Source organism: Capricornis sumatraensis, chromosome 2, assembly GCF_032405125.1.
Source record: "Capricornis sumatraensis isolate serow.1 chromosome 2, serow.2, whole genome shotgun sequence".
Lineage (NCBI taxonomy): Eukaryota > Metazoa > Chordata > Mammalia > Artiodactyla > Bovidae > Capricornis > Capricornis sumatraensis.
Genome location: NC_091070.1, coordinates 190,394,810 through 190,406,605, shown reverse-complemented (window position 1 = coordinate 190,406,605; position 11,796 = coordinate 190,394,810). Strand labels below are relative to the sequence as shown.

At 45.1% G+C, this 11,796-nt stretch overlaps 1 non-coding gene across 1 annotated transcript; it reads right to left on the bottom strand.

Moving 5' to 3' along the window:
• Positions 1-5,874: 5,874 nt before the first annotated feature.
• On the bottom strand, positions 5,875-5,947 carry TRNAW-CCA (transfer RNA tryptophan (anticodon CCA)). The gene has a single exon. It is a non-coding gene; the product is annotated as a tRNA-Trp (tRNA).
• Positions 5,948-11,796: the final 5,849 nt, after the last annotated feature.

Below are 11,796 nucleotides of genomic sequence, written 5' to 3'. Positions count from 1 at the left end.
TAGGACCTGCTGAGTAAGCTGATGTGCATATGGTTCTTGGTAAACAGGATATTTTCTTGGGCTCCAAAATCACTATGGATGGTGACTTCAGCCACAAAACTAAGACACTTGCTCCTTGGAAGAAAAGTTAAAAACAAACCTAGGCAGCACATTAAAAAGCAGAGACATTACTTTGAGACAAAGGTCCATATAGTCAAAGCTGTTTTTCCAGTAGTCATGTATGGATGTGAGAGTTGTACCGTGAAGAAGGCTGAGTGCCAAAGAATTAATGCTTTCGAAATGGGGTGCTGTAGAATACTCTTGAGAGTCCCTTAGAAAACAAGGAGATCAAACCAGTCAATCCTAAAGAAATCAACCCTGAATATTCACTAGAAGGACCAATCTTGAAGCTGAAACTCCAATTCTTTGGCTACTTGATGTGAAGAGCCGACATACTGGAAAAGACCCTGATGCTAGGAAAGATTGAGGGCAGAAGCAGAAGGGGATGACAGAGGATGCGATGGTACAATGGCATCATCAACTCAATGCACATGAGTTTGAGCAAACTCTAGAAGATAGTGAAGGACAAGGAAACCTGCCATACTTCAGTCCACGGGGTCACAAAAGTTTGACATGACTTAGCGACTGAACAACAACAAACAGGATGGTGTTGGCCCAAACTGCTAATACTCAGCTCTGTCATGATGTGAAAGGGGTCTTCTAAGAGCAGAGATGCATAGCCACAGAGATGGTCATGCATTCCACCTAACAACCAGTAGAAATTAGAATGGTAGCAGCTACCTCTGATGGGAGGCTTCTCGTGTGCACACACCTCTTGGGTGTCAGTGCTTACCAGGCCCTGACTTGCCCTTGAAGCTCCAAGAATCCCAAACAACCTAGAGCCCCCCCAGAGGCACCATGCTAATTCTTGCCTCTGTGCCTTTATCCATGCATTCCTTCATTCGACACTTATATCCTAACTATTATGGGTCTTTGGGGGGGGAATTGTGTCCCTTTCCCCAAAATCCATATCTTAAAGTCCTAACCTCCAATGTGACCTGATTTGGAAATAGGGTCATTGCAGATGTAATTAATTAAGAGGGCGTCACACTGGAATAGGGTGAACTGTGTCCTTATAAACAGAGACAATTTGCATGCATACACACGGGGGTAACATCACATGAAGATGAAGGCAGAGAGAAAGGGGATATGTCTACAAGATGAGAAACACCAAAGACTGCCAGCAAACCACCAGGAGCTAGGAGAAAGACATGAAGCAGATTCTTTCTCACAGCCCTCAGAAGGAATCAAGTCTGCAGACCCCTTGATCTCAGATCTCTAGCCTCCGGAAATGTGAGAAAGTACATTTCTGTTGCTTTACTCATCCAGCCTATAACACCTTGTTACAGAAACCCTGACAAACTAATACAGTATCAGACAGGCAGTTATGGGAATCAGCACTGAGCAACACAGATGAGGCCCCTGCCCACACTAAGTTTACCTCTCAATAGAGAATACCCTAAGAATACAAAATTAAATACACTACAACTTCAGGTCCTGATAAGTGATGTGAAGGAGACTAAAGCAGAATACAGGGATGGACAGTGAACAAGGTGCTCAGAGAAAGTATCTGTGAGGAGGGGATATTTTGAGTAGAGGCTGAAAGAAGTGAGGGAGTAAGTCATGCAAAGTTGTGAAGATAGAATATTCCACATTGGCCCCTTTGTCTGGATGGTTGTTCTCCTTGCCAGTGCCCTCTCCTAACCCTCCCAGCACCGGATGACTCATTCTAGTCTCAGCTTAGATGCCCTCTCTTCCAAAGAGACTTAGCTGACCCCCAAACTAAGCTAAATGCTGTCCTTCTGAGGTAAGGTGAAGTCGCTCAGTCATGTCCAACTCTTTGCAACCCCGTGGACTGTAACCTACTAGGCTTCTCTGTCCATGGGATTCTCCAGGCAGGAATACTGGAGTGGATTGCCACTTCCTTCTCCAGGAAATCCTGCCCTTCTATGGGCTCCCAAACATCTAGAGTACATGTATCCCTCAACAACTTGTTTTATAATTTTTTTGGTTAGTTTTGTGTCTTTCTACCTAGATTGTGCTTTCACAGAGGACAGGACCATGTCCTATTCATTTCTGTGTCCCCAGAGGTCAGCAAAGAATCTGGTGAACAACAAGTATGATAAGTTTGTTGTATAGATGGTTGGGTGGATGGATGGATGGACTGATAGATGAATGGATAGAAGAAGTGAATGAGATTATGTTATTTATTCCTCCCTACAACCTTGAGGGATAGTTATTATTGTACTTATGATACAGATGAGGAAATCTTGGTCTCACTGAGGAGGGATCTGGGCTAGTCACACTATTCATACTGACCATGTTCTAGGGCACAATTCAACCGGCTTAAATATTGAAGGACTTAGATGAGCAAAGTCACCCATTGGAACCAAGTTCCTTGAAGGGAGCAGCCCTTTACAAATTACACTCTGGAAATTACATTTCCATTTGTTCCTCCCAATAGCCTGAAAATATATAAACAGGATAACTGTCTTTATTTGACAGAGAGGAAAATCCTGATTCAGGGAGGTGAACTGAATTGTCCAGGCTCTCACAGCTAGCAAGCGGAGCAAGGACTCCTGACTCCCTGTTTTCCCATTTGTTGGTGCTGCTGCCCCAACTCACTGACCCTCGGAACCATATCTAAGAGGACTTGGACTTCATATAGGCCAGCCTGTTACAGATGAGGAAGGAGAGGCTCAGAGTTGGCAACCCCATGCTCACCATCCTTTCTTCAGACTTACCCCATTTCACTTGCTCTAAGAGAGTACCAGAGGGAGGCTACTCTGTTCAAAGACAACAGGAAACACCTGCCCTTTGTAACAAAATGAACAAAAAGCAAAACAAAGAAAGAGAAAAGGAAACCGTCATCTAGACAGAACCCTAAAACTCATTTTTTTCCTGAGAACGGCAAGCTCTTCTTCAGCGCCCCTTTCCCTTTAAGACCATAAGCCTTTCTGGAGGATTAAATCAGAGTAGGACAGAGTGATGATAAATCTGACAACCACAGCAGCCCCTCCATTAGCCCTTTAATGATAAACATGTGAAGAATTGATGCTTTTGAACTGTGGTGCTGGAGAAGACTCTTGAGAGTCCCTTGGACTGCAAGGAGATCCAACCAGTGCATCCTAAAGATCAGGCCTGGGTGTTCATTGGAAGGACTGATGTTGAAGCTGAAACTCCAATACTTTGGCCACCTGATTGGAAAAGACCCTGATTCTGGGAAAGATTGAGGGCAGGAGGAGAAGGGGACAACAAAGGATGAGATGGTTGGATGGCATCACTGACTCAATGGACATGAGTTTGGGTGAACTCCAGGAGTTGATGATGGACAGGAAGGCCTGGCATGCTGCGGTTCATGGGGTTGCAAAGAGTAGGACATGACAGAGTGACTGAACTGAACTGAACTGTGGAGGCAGAGGGCCATGGTGGCCGGGATGGGCAGGGTTCAAGGAGTTTCTCCCTCTCTGGTGTGGATGGGGACGGCTGCATTTCTCCAGTAACCCAGCTTTCCTAGTGGGAAATGGAGGGGAGCAGGAGCCCCACCACAGCCAGCAGTCTGCAGGGCAGCAAAGGTGACTGTGACTTCACTCCCACCATCCACATGGCCCAGCAGCCCTCTGCTCTGTCCTGGATCTCTGTGCCCAGTTAAAGGTTATGGATTCAACCCAGAGGGGTCAAGGTCAGATCCAGGCGCTGCAGTCTGCCCCCATTCCATGAACAGGGAGAAAATCAAGCGTGCCTGACATTTTGGGATCTAATATCTCAAATCTGGTCTAAAGTTGAAGGTTTTTATGCTGGAAGCCTGCTTCTACTCCAGTGTTCCAAAAACACTAGCAATATTCACCTCTCATTCAAGGGAAAAACCTCAGTCCCTTCCTTCTACCCTAGGGTCATTCTCACAGTCAAACGATGAGCAAGGCAGCTCACCCTACTTGAGAGCTGTCTCCTCAGCAGCACTGTCTCTCCATTCCTAGAGCACCTACCTCAGATATGACCTCATCACCTCTTGTATGACCTTCTTATTGTAGCAGACCCTCCCTCCTCTGACAACCTACCCCACCTGTTGACATGCTCTTCCTGCACAATTAACCTGATCACGTTAGTTCCCAGCTCCAAACACCAGGTTCCTGTTTCCCTTGTTGTTGTTCAGTCACTAAGTCATGTCTGACTCTTTGTGACCCCATGGACTGCAGCACACCAGGCTTCCTTGTTCTTCATTATCTCCTGGAGTTTGCTCAAACTCATGTCCATTGAGTCAGTGATGCCATCCAAACATCTCATCCTCTGTTGCCCCCTTCTCCTCCTGCCCTCAATCTTTCCCAGCATCAAGGTCTTTTCCAACAAGTCAGCTCTTCACATCAGGTGGACCAAGTATTTGGAGCTTTGGCATCAGTCCTTCCAATGAATAGTCAAGGTTTATTTCCTTTAGGATTGACTGGTTTGATCTCCTTGATGTTCAAGGGACACTCAATAGTTTCCCTTGAGATATGTCCTAATTCTTCATCAGGCTCTATATAACCCAACCTCAGCTCCTTATCTCTTACCACCCCTGGCTCCCATTCTTCTCCCCAGCAGCTCTCAGCTGCTTGCAGTTACAGTCACATTGTGCCATGTATCATCTCCATTCACTTCCTCTTGTGACCCTTCTTCCTGGAGCAACTCCCTCCCCTCACCATCTCCCACCTCTTATTGCACTGCCCAAATGCTACTCAGTCTTTGAGACCTAGCACAGGCATCATCTCCTGAAGAGGCTTTGCCAGGTCTCCTTCATACCAGCCCAGCCACCCAGCTGGAACAGGGGCCTTCACCTTGCACCCACACCCCTGTCTTGCTACACCCACAGTGACAGCCACCTAATCATGTCCCTTTCTTCTGACTCCTCCTCAAGGGTCAGGGCTCTGTTTTATTCATTTCCTCATCCCCAGATGCTGGTCAAATCTCTGAAAAAACAGAAGAACTCCACAAATGTCTCATGGGTGAATGAATGCATGGTTGGTGGAATTGATTTGAAGAGTCAGACACAACTGAGTGACTGAACAACAACAAATGAGGGAAAGTAAAGAGTCTAGGAGAGTTCCAGGCATTGACACTTTTCCTAAGACTGGAAACATACAACAAATGAAGGTTTAGGGAGCAGATGGCTGCCCCATTGGGTAGAGATGTCCCATAGGCAGTTAGATCTATGTACATATATGGAGTTCAGAAAAGACTGTATCTGGATGAGGGATATCATTTGGGGAATCACTGTAGCAGGAAAATTGTTCAGAGAAGGATCTAGAATGAGAAAAACAAGGGTGGGAACCCTGAGGAACACTGTCATTAAAGCATGGGCAGAGGAAGATAGATAGTTCCATGTGAATAACAAAGGCTGCTGCTGCTGCTAAGTCGCTTCAGTCATGTCCAACTCTGTAAAACCCCATAGATGGCAGTCCACCAGGCTCCCCCGTCCCTGGGATTCTCCAGGCAAGAACACTGGAGTGGGTTGCCATTTCCTTCTCCAATGCGTGAAAGTGAAGTCTCTCAGTCATGTCCAACTCTTAGCGACCCCATGGACTGCAGCCTTCCAGGCTCCTCCATCATTGGGATTTAACAGGCAAGAGTACTGAAGTGGGTTGCCAGTGCCTTCTCTGAAATAACAGAGGGGATGTGGCCAAAGAGGTAGGAGCTGCTCCATCAGAACGTGATGCCACCCAAATCAAGGGATGAGAGCACTCCAAGGGGACCAGTGTTCCCAAATGCAGCAGTCACTTCTTCTTTTATTTATTTGTTTACTTGGCTGTGCGGGGTCTTAGCTGTGGTATGGGAACTCTTAGTTGCAGCATGTAGGATCAATTCCCCAACCAGGGATCGAACCTGGGCTCCCTGCATTTGGGGTGCAGAGTCTTAACCACTGGACCACCAAGGAAGTCCTCCAGCAGTCACTTCTTAAACAATGAGCAAGGCCTTTATAATCTAGTCCTTGCCTAGATTTTCTACCTCATCCCCTCACACTGTAGATTTCAGCCCTTCTGCATATCTTAGGGTTCTCTCAATCTTCTGTGAAATTCTACCTTCCCATTCATTTGTTCATTCATTTCCTCTCCTGTAAGGCCCACACATTCCTGTGTGGTTCCACACAACCCACTGGAAATTGTCATCATCAATCAAATGCCATGTTGAGCTTTTTCTCCTATAAAGCTTGCCTAGCCTGTTAACCACTCCTTCCTGTAGCCCTCCACTTTTCTATCAACTTGGCTCTTACACATCACCTGCAAGACTATATTTCTATTTCCATGCCTCTCTTCCCCATAAGATTACCTTGTCTAGGGGCACAGGCTGTCTATTTATCTCTACAATGTCAAGAGCAAACACGTGATGTGCATGGTCAGCAGTTTATATGTTTTATTGAATGAGAAAGAGTGAACAAAAGACTTCGCACATCAACATCACTCAGAGAACAAATCAATGGCAGTGTAAAAATCAAAATAGAGTTAATTGAGAATTTTCCTTGGCTGGGTTTTGATTAACTGAGGTTTCCCTGGGTTAACGCCTGGACTGATACTATACAGAATACATTCAGGTTTGCCTGGGCCTATATGAGCTCCTGAATGTAGTTGCAAATGAACTAATCTGTGTGGGAGGGATCACCTTTGTATGGTTATATAGAAACATCCGTTTGTGTTGAGACTGCCCAACTGGCTTTCCCCTAGCCCCACTACACCAAGGGTGCCTCATAAATGTTAAATAATCATAATGACCATGCTCAAGGGGGTGTCAGTAGTTATAAAAGCTGGCTTTTATGGATGCTTGTCTGCATATCCTGGTGGGTGGCTACAACTTACACAGGCCTGATGGCCAGAGGGCTCCATACAGGCTGCATCTGAGAGACCTCTACGCTTGGGTGGCTTGGATCCAATCACAAGCTGGGACGCCCAACCATTGATTGATTGAGGAAGGCCACCCACACTGAGCCTTCTGGAATCCATTGGTGAGTCACGGGCCAAAGGCTTATGTCTTCAATATGGGCCATCAGGCCTGATACCAAAGCATTTCCTGCTTACAGCTTAGGGGACCCGTCATTAATGAGGGTGATGACCTGTGGGTCCAAGACATAGCCAGATGAGAGGAAAACCACAGTCTCATTTACACCTCATGGGACATGGCTTCCTAAGCTTCTCTCTTTGATTCTATATTCTCCAGCAAACCTCATTTTACACTCATCCTGTCATTTATCCTTTGTATTCATTCATTTCATGGACATTAATTGAGCATGTGGGCTAGACGTTAGAAGTACAGAGATGAGTAAGGCACAATTCCTACCCTTTTGGGTTAATTGTAGACAAACAAGAAACCATTCCCATGTGATGTGTTATGTATATGTGGCCACTGCCTGCAGGAGTGCTCATTCACTTAGGTTTGTCCAACTCTTTGCAACCCTATGGACTGCAGCCTACCAGGATCCTCTGTCCATGGAATTTTCCAAGCAAGAATACTGGAGTGGGTTGCGTTTTCCTTCTCCAAGGGATCTTCCTGACCCAGGAATCAAACCCATGTCTCTTGCATCTCCAGCATTAGCAGGAAGATTCTTTGCCAGTGAACCACCTGGAAATCCCATATATGGCCATAGGGGTATGTACAAAGTGAAGAAAGGGGACACAGAGGTCATATTTGTACTGAGTTTTAAGGATGAATAGGATTCCAACTGGCAAGGAAAAGGGAAGAGAGGTGCTGGGTATCCAGTGGGGTGAGGAGGCATTTTAAACAACTGCTGCTGCTGCTGCTGCTGCTAAGTCACTTCACAACTAGATACATAGAATGAGAGGGGTGCAAAGTAGGGGTCAAGAGCAGGATCTCTGCCTCCATAATTTCAGGGGTACCACTCACATAAGAGTCTACAAAGTCATGTAGTGCGTAACCTGATGGTTATATCCCCCTCATGGCCCTTTTTGGGAGACTTGGGTTCAGTTCCTGTCTCTGCTATTCACCAGCTGTATGACCTCGGGTGATGCTCTTGCTGTTCCTCGTTCCTTTCAAGTGTGGAATAAAGAAACTGATGATATCCAAATAATCTCTTCTCCGCAGAGTCCTCTATTAGTCCAGCCTGAGATGAAGTGACAAAGGAGTTAAAGCTTGTTGTTTTGGGACTGAATTAGGTATTGTCCCCAGAAATAAAACCCTAATCTTCCCCTAAACTCTTGATTTATGTACATTTTTTTAACATAATGTTGGTTAAACAGTGGTATATAGAATGTAAGCAGTAAAACAGAATTTAACAATTATTTAACCCAAGTGGTTCATTTTTTAGAAGATGAGACTGAGACCCAGAGACAGTAAATGACCCACCCAGAGGCATACAGTAAGTTAGGTCAAGATCAGAACTCTATCAGACGCTTTGTCCTAAGCCAAGCAGTTACCAAGTTTGACACTGACTAATTCTATGACATTGCAACCTCCTTGGCTTATTTCATGTTTATTAAAAAAAAAGAAAATAGGAACCATCATCCTACTGAGAAGCATAATGCTGCTAATGAAGGCTGCCTGCAGATCCACTCACATGCCTCCTGGACACCCTATTCCCACTCTGCTGGCTTCCAAACAGCAAAGCATCCAGCTGACCAAATCTGCAAATCTAGGACCATAGCACACCTCCACCTGATATTTCTTTGAAATATAAAAACTCCAAACCCTTTTCCTCATAATTAAATTACATCTAGGTATATACACAAGTCACTTTTGATGTGGCCAAAATATTCCAAGCACCAGACATCCAAGTGAGAAACTCAAGTGTGATTCTTGCTCCTCGTCCTCCTCTCTCCCATTCCCTCCTCCCAGTTCCAAAACATGTCCTTGTCTCCAACTCCACTGACCTACTTCAGAGCTATACCCTTTCTTACCAGACCTATTACAGAAGTCACCTGACTAGAGTCCCTCCCTCCCATCCATCTCCCTCCTCCTGCCACCATGATGGTTTTGACTCTACCCTGCTCAAGGGCAAACCAGGGGCACTCCCACATCTATCAGTAAAACCCAGTCTTGAGCCTGGCATCTTACATGTTCTCTATCTTCCCCCACCCACCTGCCATTGTTCATCTCTGCCTCTGTACTCCATAAGTACGTATAATTATGACTTATGGTTCTACAGCTATGTTGGGGTTTCCCAGGTGGCTCAGTGGTAAAGACTCCACCTGCCAATACAGGAGACACAGGAGAGGCCAGTTCAATCCCTGGGTTGGGAGGATCCTCTGGAGGAGGAAATGGCAACCCACTCCAATATTCTTGCCTGGGAAATCCCATGCACAGAGGAGCCTGATGGGCGACAGTTCATGGGATGGCAAAGAGTCAGACATGACTTAGTGACTGAATACACAGGCACACACGCATGCCTTGGGGACAGGTATGCTGCGCTATCTCAGGTCTCCATACCTTTACTCAGCTGTTTTCTTTGCCTGGAATGCTTTCCCATCCTCAAATCCATCTCCCTTGTACATCCATCCTATACAAGTCTGCTTGGGGATACCACAGCAAAATTCCACAGACTGGGTGGTGTAAACAACAAAAATGTATTTCCTCAGAGTTCTGGATGCTAGAATCAATGACCAAGATGTCAGCAAACTCAGCTTCTAGTTAGAACTCTCTTTATGGCTTACAGACAGCTGCCTTCTCTCTGTGTGTTCACACGGGCTTTGCTCTGTGTGTGCACACTGAGAGATAGCTCTCTGCTGTCTCTTCTTCTCCTTATAAAAAGCCCCACCCTTATGACCTCCTTTAATTGCCTCCCTAAAAGCCCTGTCTCTAAATACAATCACACATTGAGGGTTAGAGTCTCAACATATGAATTTGAAGAGCACAATTTAGTCCATAACAGCTCCATTATAGCGCTCATCTTTATGTATTACAATGTTTTATTTTCATGTCTTTCTCCTCCATTGGCTTCTGAGTTCTTGAGGAAAACTATAAGTCTGTGAATCCTCATGTCAGTGAAGACTGGGCCAGGTTTTGTGAAGCCCAAGTCTTATAAAATGTGACTGGGCCCGCACTAAGGAAGGGATTAAAACTTAGGTCCTGAGTGACTTGAAGAAGGGCCCATGCAAGTGAAGAGCTCTGGAGCTTCAGTTTCATAGTCTCACAGTTTTGCTGCCTCTGGACTCATAATAGAAAGCTTCATTGGGTCCTACAAAGACCACTGGGCTGGGGCGCATTCAAACTTCTCATCTGATTTTGGACAGATAATTTCATTATCCACACCTCAGTGTTTATGCATGTGTAAAATGAACTTACAATACCTGCCATGAGGTTGTTTTGAAGATGTAATTAAATAACCTGAAAATACATTAAATATTTGTTTACTTGCTCATTGTCTGCTTCTAACTACAATGTAAGTTCCATTAGGAAAAGAGACTCTGCCTCGGTCGTGACTGAATCTTTTCCATGATGGTGCCTGGAAATGGTTGGATGCTTCATAAATATTTGTTGAGTGAAAGAATGTAGTGCCTTGTAGGACATGAAAGAATGGTGCTTGGTATCCATTGTTAAGTTCTCCCAGTTGTAACTATCGCTACTATTAATGAATCTTTAGTTTTATGAATAAGGAAGAGACAGAAAATACTAACGATCAGAAGACATAAAAACCACTGTAAACTAGACTCTGGAGAGCATTATCATTCCAAAGCTCTTATTCTCCTAAATGTTCTGAAACTTAGAATAAGAAAATATCTGGAAGGAAGAAAGTTGAGAGAGGGAAGGAGAGAAGGAGGAGAGGAGGCAGAGAAGAAAAGAAAAAGAGATAGACAAAACAAAACAAAAGAACATTGAAAACTGTCCAGGCAATGGAGAGAGGCAAAAAGGAAAGCCCCAGAAATTTGACATCGTTTCTTCCAGGACCAAGACAGCTTATTTATTATTCATTGTTCATCAGCTCCCCTTGTGCTCTCCAGGGAGGAGGGAGTGTGGCTGGGTGCAGAATGCTCTCTCATCAGCCTTCAAAAAGGGCAGACAACCTCAAGTCATGTCAGGCCCCAGTCTCTTCCATCTTGGAGCCAAAAAGCCAGTCTTCCAATTTAGCTCTGAACTCCTCACCCCAATCAATTAAGAGAAATCTCATCAAAAACCCCAAATAAGTGTGGTTGGCCTGACCTAGCTAAAGAGGCATGGTTCCTCCTGGAAGAATCTATCATGTTTAAATGGCTCACACTGATGGTTAGGAATTCAGGGAAAGAGGCTGCAACTCACACACAAGAGCTGAGAGGGACCCCACACTTACAGAGGGCCCCCTTCATGACAGATGGGGAAACTGAGGTTCCAAGACAGCCAGCGACTTTGTCAAGGTCACAGAACTTTGTATTACTATTGTTAAAAGGAATCCCTGAGACAGATCTGGCTTCCTACACAGTCCATTTAATTCTCACACTTGACTGTGTCAGTAACTGACTCGTGGTTCAAGGTTCAAGGCTCTTACGAGCCTGACCTCAGCTTCACAGACCTTGTTTCCGCTTCTCATTTTGCTTCCTATGTGCTATGGGAACTTGGACAAGTGACAGCACCTTTCTGGGCCTCAATCTTATCCTTTGTAATTTGTCTCACACATGTGCTGTCAAGATTAAGTAAGACTGCATGTTTTAAAAGCTGGCACTTTTTTGTGCTTAATAAATGCTGATTTCCCACCTTCTCCCTTCCTCCTTCTTGCTTCCCTAGGGGTTCAGACAGTAAAGAATCTGCCTACAATGCAGGAGACTCGAGTTCAATCCCTAGATCAGGAAGATTCCCTGGAGAAGGGAG